Raw genomic sequence first — 10,651 nt, 5'->3', positions numbered from 1 at the left:
TATAACTTGGTTTGTATAACTGTGGAATGGTAATAGGAACCGCAAAGGAAAGAGAAGGCAGAAGAATTCAGACATTATGATGAGGAAAAGGAAAGGAAGCTAGAGAAAGTTGATATAGAATGAGTCATGAAAGAAGGGATCTTCAGACCCCTCTGTGCATAGTAATCTAAGAAGTCTGTTCTGTATTAGTCTATATGTAAATTTGTAAAACATATGGGTTTCTATCCTACATGATGTCACCCTAGGAAGTACCCGTGTATTCCTGGGAGAAAGGAGACCCTTTTGTGTGGTACTTTACTGGTCTGTGTTTGGCTGTAGTCAGAGGGAAGGAACCTGAAACTGGCCTTGATCCAATAAAATAGCTTGGGAGACAATCGAAAATGAACTGTGGCTGTTCAAGCTTGGGTCTGAGAGAATGTCTTTGAGGTGCTCTCTATCTCCAATTTGTTTATTTATTATTATTATTATTATTATTTTTTGCAGGGCAATGAGGGGTAAGTGACTTGCCCAGGGTCACACAGCTAGTAAGTGTCAAATGTCTGAGGTCAGATTTGTACTCAGGTCCTCCAGAACCCAGGGCCAGCACTTTATCCACTGCGCCACCTAGCTGTCCCCTCTATCTCCAATTTGAAAGGACTATACCTAGGGAAGAAAGAGTTGCAATTCAACGTATTTGCATTTTATGAAGCGTCTTCATTGCCTTCACCCCAAAGGGTGACTAGTGATGGCCCTTTTTATAGGCGTCAGGGGGAAGTTCTGGGTTGCTATATTTGGTCAGAAGGCTGTTTAAGTGCCTCTTATATCATATTGCATTGAGCAGCTGCCTATTTCATGTGCTTTTAGGGTCACCCATGAAATCCTGTGTTTGATTAGATTTGATTCATAATGCTATTGTTGGAGGAAAAGACAAATGCTTGTGTGACAGGCCCACGGTGCCATCCTGAGGTCTTTTTGCACGTTGTATTGGTTTGGCTGCAGTGATGAGAGGCAGCATGAATTGGATGATGGCACTAAATCTCTTGTCAGTACATCTGAGGCTGAATTCTGGCCCTGCTATTTATTTCCTGATTTGGGGCAAGTTATTCTACCTCAGTTTCCTTTTCTATAAAATGAGGGAGTTCTGGTTTCTTCTAGCTCTAAACCCTTCCATCCTCTGTCTCTATCTTGGTTTGCATAACTATGCAATGATTTGTTGTCATTGTTCTGTCATTTTTCAGTCTTGTCTGATTCTTCACGACCCCATTTGGAGTTTTCTTGGCAGAGATACTGGAAGGGTTTGTCATTTCCTTTTCTAACTCTTCTACAAATGAGGAAACTGAGGCAAACAGAGTTAAGGGACATAGCTACTAAGTGTCTGAGGCAAGATTTGAACTCAGAAAGACCAATCTTCCTGACTCTAGACCTGGCGCTTCAACCACGGCACCATTTAACTGCCCAGTTGGAGATGGTGATAGGAACTTGCAAAAGAGAAGAAAGGAAAAGGAATTCAGACATTTTGATGAAGGAAGGAAAAAGAAGCTGGAGACAGGGAGGGATAGGTCATGAAGGAGTTTGATTGCTTAGAAGATGGGGAGAGCAGTTCAGAGGATTAAAAAAAGGGGCAGTCAAGAAGATTGATTATTAATGTGGAAGAAAGTACATCTGTAAGCAGTTCTCTCTGACTAGCACCACTGCCAATTTTACAGAATGTCTGACCTAAGAAAGAACCTAGCTACTAGACCCATAGTCGATATGAAATGAAGAAAAATATGGAGATATGGAAAATTCATTTGAAACTAAGAACCATTCATACAAAAACACCACCTGAATTTTTGAGTGGTTTGGACCAAAGAATAAGACTAGTAGAATTAGGCATTATAATGAAGCCCAGCTTCTTCCTGTAGATTATCCTGGAAATACTTTATAGACAATAATGTAAAATGTCTCAGGGAAGCAGAGTGGGCTGGGATAGGGAGGACAGAGGGATATGGGAGAAAATTCAGGCAGTTCAAAAACAAATATCAATAAAGTAAAAAATAATGTAAAAATATAAGATTTTGAGAAAAGGGATAGTCTCATTTTTTGTGTCTCTGGAATACTTCATAGTGCTTGGAATATAGTAAATACTTAATAAATGCTTGTTGAATGAATGAATGAATGCCACTTTTAGCTGAAATTGAATTTATTCAGGCAAATGAAATAGTGGAATCTTGGTAGGATTTTTATAAAAATAGATTCTTGTGAACCTTATTGTTTTAGCAAAATATGTAATGTAAAGTGAACATATTTCATATTCATAAAGATTAAAATAATAAATATGAAACTGATAAACTGTTACATTTTTTCTTCAGAGTGACTGTGAAGTTATGAAACAGAGCCTATATATTTCACAACATCTGGAGTGGGAAAAGCAGCCATGATAATCATTTGTCCATGTTGGCCAAATTAATTTGTGGTTAAACCTAAGAAATGTGAAATTGTCAGCACTCCTTTCAATTTAGACTTTCTACTTAACAACAGAAATATAAATGTAGCAGAAGATGGAAATATTATTAAGGCAGGGTATTATGATTTAGCATTTGATGCATCAGAAGAAGTTAGACTTCTTTGGGACATAGCATGAATCCACTGGTATAGATAATAAATAATAATGTAATTACATCCAAGCATTGGGAGGAAAATGTGACCTAACACCAAAATGAAGATTTATTTGAATTGTTCTAGTCTAAAGAAATCAGTACTAATTGGGAATGGAATGTTTTTACATTGTTTATGTCTCCTGGTGACAACAGCCACAGTCTATTTTCAGCATTTTCTTTTTCATATAATAGCTAGCATTTATATAGCACTTACTATGTGCCAGGCACTGTGTTTAAACATTTTAGAATTATTATCTCATTTGATTCTCATAACAACTCTGGGAGGTAGATGCTATTATTATCTCCATTTTACAGATGAGGAAACTGAGGCAAACAGATCAAATGACTTGCTCAGGGTCACACAGCTAGAAGATTTCTGAAGTCAGATTTGAACTCTAATCTTGACCATATTAAAGACTCCTTGAGGACAGGAAGCACATCACATTTACCTCTTCCAGAATTTTTCACAGTGGATCTTACACAATTGTTGTTCAATTGTTTCAGTGGTCTCTGACTCTTCAGGACCCCATTTGGTGTTTTCTTAGCAATGTTACTGGAGTGGTTTGGCATTTCCTTCTCCAGCTCATTTTATAGATGAGGAAACAGAGGCAAAAAGGGTTAAGTGAATTGTATTTGAGGTTAAGTGACTTGCATTTAAAATAAATGTATTGAACATTGGCTGCAATTTCAAATCCTCAATCAGGAAATCTAACACCAGCATGGCCCGAGTATGTAACTTGACCATATCTCTAACAAATGACAGTAGACATTTTTGTGTAAATACACATGGTATATATGGTATCGCACAGTACATACCAAACAGGGTTTCATATCTCACATCTGGGCATGTGATATCTACTGATCTACTCTTTGGCTTCTCTAACTCTTTAACCTGCTTTCACACTATCAGTTCCAAGTTCTCAGAAAGGACCACCATCATGTGGTTAACAACAGATTAATAATAAGTTGATTTGTTAGTAACAAATTCTGTCAAGTTGCTCTTAGTAACCCTGTTGAAGGGAAATACAATCACACTATACACTACTTTAACTCTTGAATCATCACTGATGCATTTCCATTTATACAAAGCAGACATTTATAATAATGGTATATTTAGATCTTAATATGATCATTAATATGAAAGAAATAGGAACATTATAGACACATTACAGATAGAATGCAGATATATTCAATCAAATGCATGAAAAATAAAATATATAATAATCCACAACTAATCCTGGATCACATTCTCCCAACAATGTACTCAATATCTGTGAGGGAGAACAAGCACATAGTTTATGGTCTTCTTAGAAGCAGTTTAATCTCAGATAAACTCCCTAGTACATTGTATTCTAGGAAAAAAGGGCATGATTTTATTTTACAATAGGTAAAAATAATATGTTTTTGAAGAAAGAAAAAGACAAGTAAACAACAAGAAGACAACTTCTTGGTGTCTTTAACTGGGAAAAAGCCTGGTTTTTAAATTCAGTTTGGAAAAAGAAGGATTTCCCTTGCTGTATTTGGAAAAAAAAAGAAGCCTTACTTCTTGTTGACTAGCAGAAAATGTCAGTCTATTAATATAAAACTAGTCTCTGCTTGATGGATTAAAAATATAAGTTCTCAAAAAAATACTGGGCTAATAACTTAAGGAGGTAGGAAAGCTTTCAAAGAATTTTTTTACAATTCATAGGAATGTATGTGACAATTATTAAAATGTACAATGAACATGAATATTTTAAAAATACACTATAATTTAAAGACACAAAATGTCCTAAATTTAAATAAATGGTCTCTGAAGCTAGAAAAAACCTATAATATCAGAAAGTCATTTCATATTTTTACAGCATCTCTCTGAAACACTGAAGTGTTTGGATTCAGATTATGGTGATAAACAAATATTAAAATACTCAGATCAATAATCTCATCCATTTTGACATTCTTTTCAATGATGCAGATTGCAACTTATTCACAGCTGTCTGTCCTTTGTGACTTTTATCCATTTCCTCTCATAAATTCAGCACCCAAATGGAGAAGGCCTACCCAGTGTTCTGGGGATCTTCCTAACTTTCTGCAGAAGCATGAGAATGAAAGTGAAGCACTTAGGCTGTTTACTTGTTACCCTTCACATTCACCATGTGCTCAGCTCATCCTTTTCTTTTCTTTTCTTTTCTTTTTTTTTTTAGTGAGGCAATTGGGGTTAAGTGTTTGAGTCCGGATTTGAACTCAGGTCCTCCTGACTCCAGGGCCAGTGCTCTATCCACTGTGCCACCTAGCCGCCCCCAGCCCATCCTTTTCAATCAGACATTTTCCTGTTGACATCCATCATTCCTATTCTTTGGACTTCCTTATTGGTTATGTTTAATGATCTGCTTATATCTCTTTCCATTGCTGCCCCCGGGGATGATTATCATTTTTGGTTCTTTGGGGACTCACAAACATACTACAACATTGGTAAGTGCTTGTTACTAACAGGCTCCATTCCCTCATTACTTTATGCCTTGGCTACTGAAATAACCTTCTGGTTGGTCTCCTTCCTTCCTCCCTTTCCTCAGGCTAGTCCATCTTCCCATCAGCTGTCAAATTGAACTTTCTAAATTACAGGTCTGAGCCTTGTCACCTCCCTCTCCCACCCCTGCCCCCTTGTCAATAAACTCTATTGGCTCCTTATTGCTTCCAGCATCAAATGTAACATATGATGTTTTGATTTTAAAGCACTTGATCACCTTGCCACTTCCTATCTTTCCAATCTTCTTATACCCTACTCCCTTCCATATAAACTGTGATCCAGTGATGCTGGCCTTATTGTTGTTCCTTAAACAAGACACTCAATCTCCAAACCCAAGACATTTTCTTTCCTTGTTCCCCTACTTGGACCGTTCTTCCTCTTCATCTTGGCCTCCTAGGTTCCCCAGCTTCTCTCAAGTCTCAGCTAAAGTCCCACCTTCTGCTAGAAGCCTTTCTCTGTTCTCCTTACTCCTAGTGTCTTTCCTTTGAGAATACCTTTAGTTTTTCCTGTATACATCTTGTCTGGATTGTGAGCTTGTTGAGAACAGGGACTGTTCCCCTGCCTCTTTTCAGTATCCCCATCTCTTAACACACTAATTGGCACATAGGTGACACAAATAACTCTCAACTAAGTATTGAGTGCAGGATGTTTAATAAATGCTAGTTGGCTGACAAAATGAAATGGACCAAGGCTTGATGCAACCAGTTTGATGCTATGTGAAAGTAAGAGGATGTAGAGGATTTCACCATCTGTAGGGAATTCCTTTTAAAATGAGACTCAGCACTGAGTCCCCTCTACCACCTCTAGTGATGATATGTTTACCTGTTTTATGTATTACCTGATGTCTATCACCTGAAAGCGAACAAGATCTCTCTATTGTTTTATCTTTTTTTTAAGCTCCAGCCACAATAGCTTTATTAATGTTGTTGTGTTCTTTATATACCTTATTATGGGTGCAGTAGGATTTGCTAAGTTTTTCAATGGAATGACTTGAGACAGTTTGGAATAATACTGTATAGCCTTTATGCTGGAGTAATATAAATAAGCTTTGGTGTATACACTTCCGGAATATATTGTAGGTTAACACTGCATTACAAAACTTCAAGAACATCAGTTTTTAACAGGAATAGGATTTTCTGGACAAGTGAATTACTTCTAAGTGAACAAACAAATTCCTTCCCAGTCTCATCTTCCTGGGTCTCTGAGGCTCGGGGAGAAGGTCACTTCTGAGAGTTGGCATCTAGTTGGGCCTGATGCTTGGCTTTCATCTGCAGGTATCTGCCTTTGCCCTTTTCAAAATGCCTCTTCTCCTCAGTCTCTACCAGCAAATGAGGTACAGGAAGTGTCTTCCCCTCTTTGTTCAGGGACACGTAGGTGACGAAGGCATTGGCAGCATGGTATCTCTCTTGGGAATGCAACGCAACAGAATCGGAATCCACCAAGACTTCGATCTCCAAGGACTTATTGCTTGTGAAGGTTATGCATCCAGAGATGGTGATGACACAACCTTTGCTGATCTTGTCATGAAAGTTGATGGCATACACTGAAGCCATGACAATGTTGGTCTTGCAGTGGCGGGCAGCCACAATCCCAGCTACTTAATACATTAGCTTCACAGAGGGTGACACCTGCATGCACAAAGCTGGGGAGAGTGTAATCGAATGGTCCCACCAGGTGGATCAAGGTGGACTGGCTCTGGGTTAATAGAAGGCTGCATCACATGCCCATTCTTCCGCTTGGTTTCCATATGTTCTAGCTTTTGAGCTTCATATCTCTTCCTGCCCTCCTATTCTTGTTCCTTTTGGGTGTACACCAAAGGAGGGACCTCAAGCACTTTATCCACATTCTTCAGTGACATGGGCACGTACCCTTGTACGTGAGGATGTTTTCTGACATCACGATGACCTGGACTTCCATCCAGTGCTTTGAGGTGTAAGTAATCTCAGCACAGACATGAGCCACTTCTGCGATGCACTTTGGGGACAGGAAATCTGTGCGTTCCACTCTGGCCACACTTGACACGGGTCTCTCCTTTCTGGCTGTTAGTGTCAGGTACTGATGATAGTGCCAGCCTCTTCAATCATTTTCAAAATCGTCCCTCCATGGACATTGCCCTCAATATTGGCGCCATCTGGGTGCATTATCCTGCTGATCTGGATGGTGGAGGGGGACACCAACATGGTGTGGCGGTCTGGAGGCCCTGCGGGGACTCACTGGTTTTAGAAAGGCTCAGGGAAGAATCTATTGTTTCATCTTTCAAGGAATCTGGAATGATTTTGATATTTGTCAATAAGGAGATCACTTGTAAGAGATTTGAATATGGACTTTTGCTCTACTGAATTAGATGCTTTTTTAATAATAGACAAATAATGAGTGTAGTGGTATTTTGTAGTTTCTAAATCTTCCAGTCAGTTTTGTGATGGTAAACATATGGTCTATTTCAGAATTTTTCTCATAAAAACCTGCCTGTTCTCTCACTGAGGATGCCATCAATATACATATAAAAATGCTCATAAAATTTTAAATAGATGGGAAAGTAGGCACACAGGTAATTGTTTTTGATGTTCTCTCTCATTTTCTGATTAAATTTTACTGGGGCTGAGATCTTATCCTCACTTTTCTTACTTTCTTCTTTTTTTTTTGCAGGGCAATTGGGGTTAAGTGACTTGCCCAGGGTCACACAGCTAGTAAGTGTCAAGTGTCTGAGATAGGATTTGAACCCTGGTCCTCCTGACTCCAGGGCCAGTGCTCTATCCACTGCGCCACCTAGCTGCCCCCTAATGTTTTCTTTAAAAGCAAGGTAATGGGGGCAGTTAGGTGGAGCAGTGGATAGAGCACCGGCCCTGGAGTCAGGAGGACCTGAGTTCAAATCCGGCCTCAGACACTTGACACTTACTAGCTGTGTGACCCTGGGCAAGTCACTTAACCCCAATTGCCTCACTAAAAAAACAACAACACATTAAACATTTCATGGCATATCTCATGTTGTAATGATCACAACAAGGATTTAAAAAAAGACTATCATGAAAATAATTACAATATCTGATATAAGGAATGAAGAGGTACAAAGATTTATTAAAAACTTAATAAGTCCATCTGAATCAAACCAAAATATACCTTAATATTTAATTTGTGAGCTCCTTGAAAACAGGGATTGTTCTTGATTCTCTTTGCATCCCTAGCACTTAGCACAGTGTCTGGCACATAGTACGTGCTTAATAATTACTTGTTGATTTGACCTGGCAATGACTATATTGTAAGGGAGAGAATATGTGAGGTTGACTGAAATGTATTAGAAAACATGTAGGATTATGCTGGAGTCAGCTCTAACTGACTTGTTAGAGTTGGTTGTTAAATTTTCAGTGTGAACATTTATAACTCAGAAATGGACATTTGCTTCAAATCAGGGCTTGATTTATTATTTTGTTGATTATCTACACTTAAGAAAGAGTTAAGAATGCAGATTAAATTTAAACGTATAAGTGCATACTTTTTCCCCTTGGAGAGTCTGTTTTTTAAACATTTAAAGCCTCTTCAAAATGTGAATCATAGAAAGGGGATGAGAGTGTCCAGAGGTTTAGAGATTACACAGAAGCCTCATGAATCAACATCATTAACACTTTCTTCAATAAAAGAATTGATAGGCATTGGGCATGGTGAGTTATTTGTGGAGATAGTATCTCATGTTCTCTCTCTCTCTCTCTCTCTCTCTCTCTCTCTCCCTCTCTTTCTCTCTCTCCCTCTTTTTTTCTTTGGTGGGGCAATGAGCATTAAGTGACTTGCCCAGGGTCACACAGCTAGTAAATATCAAGTGTCTGAGGCCAGATTTGAACTCAATTCCTCCTGAAGCCAGGGCTGGTGCTTTATCCACTATGCCACCTAGCTGCCTCCTCATGTTCTCTTTTTATGTCTATCCCTATAGCCATTCATAGACCAAAGAGAGAAGGGTAGACTAAAAGACATTGCAGATTAGTGGATTCAGAAATGGTTAAATGACTGCACCAAAAGAATCATTATGAATAGATCCATATCAACTTGGAGGAAGATTTCCAGTGGAATTCCACAGGGATCTGTCCATGGTCCTTTTATGTTCAATATTTTTGTTAATTACTTAGATGATGGCATTAGATGGCTTTTTAATTTTTAATTAATTAATTTTTTTGTGGGGCAATGAGGGTTAAGTGACTTGCCCAGAGTCTCACAGCTACTAAGTGTCAAGTGTCGGAGACCGGACTTGAACTCAGGTCCCTCTGAATCTAGGGCCAGTGCTCTATCCACTGTGCCCCCCAGCTGCCCCCATAGATGGCTTTTTTAAAAAAAATCAAGTTTCAATTCAATAAACATTTGTTAAACACCTATGATGTATGGAGAACAATGGGTATAATTTTGAACTTAGAGTCAGGAAGACTTGAGTCTGAATCCTGCCTTAGAGACTTACTGTGTAATTGGCCAAGTCACTTAAAACACTATGAGCCCCAGTTTCTTCAACTGTAAAATGGGAATAATAGTGGGAGCTACCTCAGTAAGTTGTGATGAAGCCCAAGAGGAAAAAAATGCATGTGAAACACTTTGCAAACCTTAAAGCACTCTACAAATGTGAGCTATTATTATTGTTATTGTTATCAGGTGTGACAAAAGTAATAATAAAAATAAATTTAGATAACATATATAACCTCACCAGAAGAATATTGGTGTTAAAAAGATGGGATTTTCACTATAGTGATCCATGACAATTCCAAAGGACTCACAATGATGAAAAATGCTATCCACCTCCAGAGAAAGAATTGGTGGACTCTGAATGCAGATAAAAGCACACAATTTTTCACTTTCCTTTTTTCCTTTTTTTTTTTTTTTGGTCTGTGTTCTCTTTCACACCATGATTAATATGGAAATATGTTTTGTATGGTTGCACATAAATAGCAAATTGCTTACCATCTCATGGAGGAAGATGGGGAGAGAATTTGAAACTCAAAATTTTTTAAATGAATATTAAAAGTAATGTTTACATGCAATTGGAAAACATTATATGTATATATATGTTTATATGTATGTGTATGTATATGTGTGTGTGTGTGTGTGTGTGTGTATAAAAGATGGGCTTGTGTCACAGGGATTCTTCCAGTCACTGAAAAGTGTGATCAAGGTCCCCAAATGCAGGCCAATCTGCTGTTTTCACAGGCTCACAAAATCATAGAACTTAAGAGACAGAGAGGACCTCAGGGGACATCTAGTCCAGCCCATACATTACAAAGAATTCTCATTATGACCTACCTGGCAAGTGGTCTTTCTCCTGTTCAATTCTAGGCCCAAATTTAGACACTCAGTAGTTATTTGTTGAATGATAATTGGATGAAGTCCTTTGTGTAACAATTATTGCTGAATCCTCTCATTGTGTAAGAGGTATAATTTTTATCCTGAACTTTATCTATCTTAATGTACCAAAGATAGGTGAAAGCATGGAACTGAATTAGCCCAAGTTGAGCTATAGTAAGGATAGCTGTCAGGCATTGTGCTGTTGGAGTCAATG

At 38.3% G+C, this 10,651-nt stretch overlaps 1 pseudogene; it reads right to left on the bottom strand.

The window, feature by feature from the left end:
- Positions 1 to 6,344: 6,344 nt before the first annotated feature.
- Positions 6,345 to 7,304, bottom strand: LOC122728989 (annotated as a pseudogene).
- Positions 7,305 to 10,651: the final 3,347 nt, after the last annotated feature.

The sequence above is a fragment of the Dromiciops gliroides genome, chromosome 5 (assembly GCF_019393635.1).
Source record: "Dromiciops gliroides isolate mDroGli1 chromosome 5, mDroGli1.pri, whole genome shotgun sequence".
NCBI classification, from domain to species: domain Eukaryota; kingdom Metazoa; phylum Chordata; class Mammalia; order Microbiotheria; family Microbiotheriidae; genus Dromiciops; species Dromiciops gliroides.
Note: the sequence above shows the minus strand (reverse complement) of the source record. Positions and strands in the feature narration are given on the sequence as shown.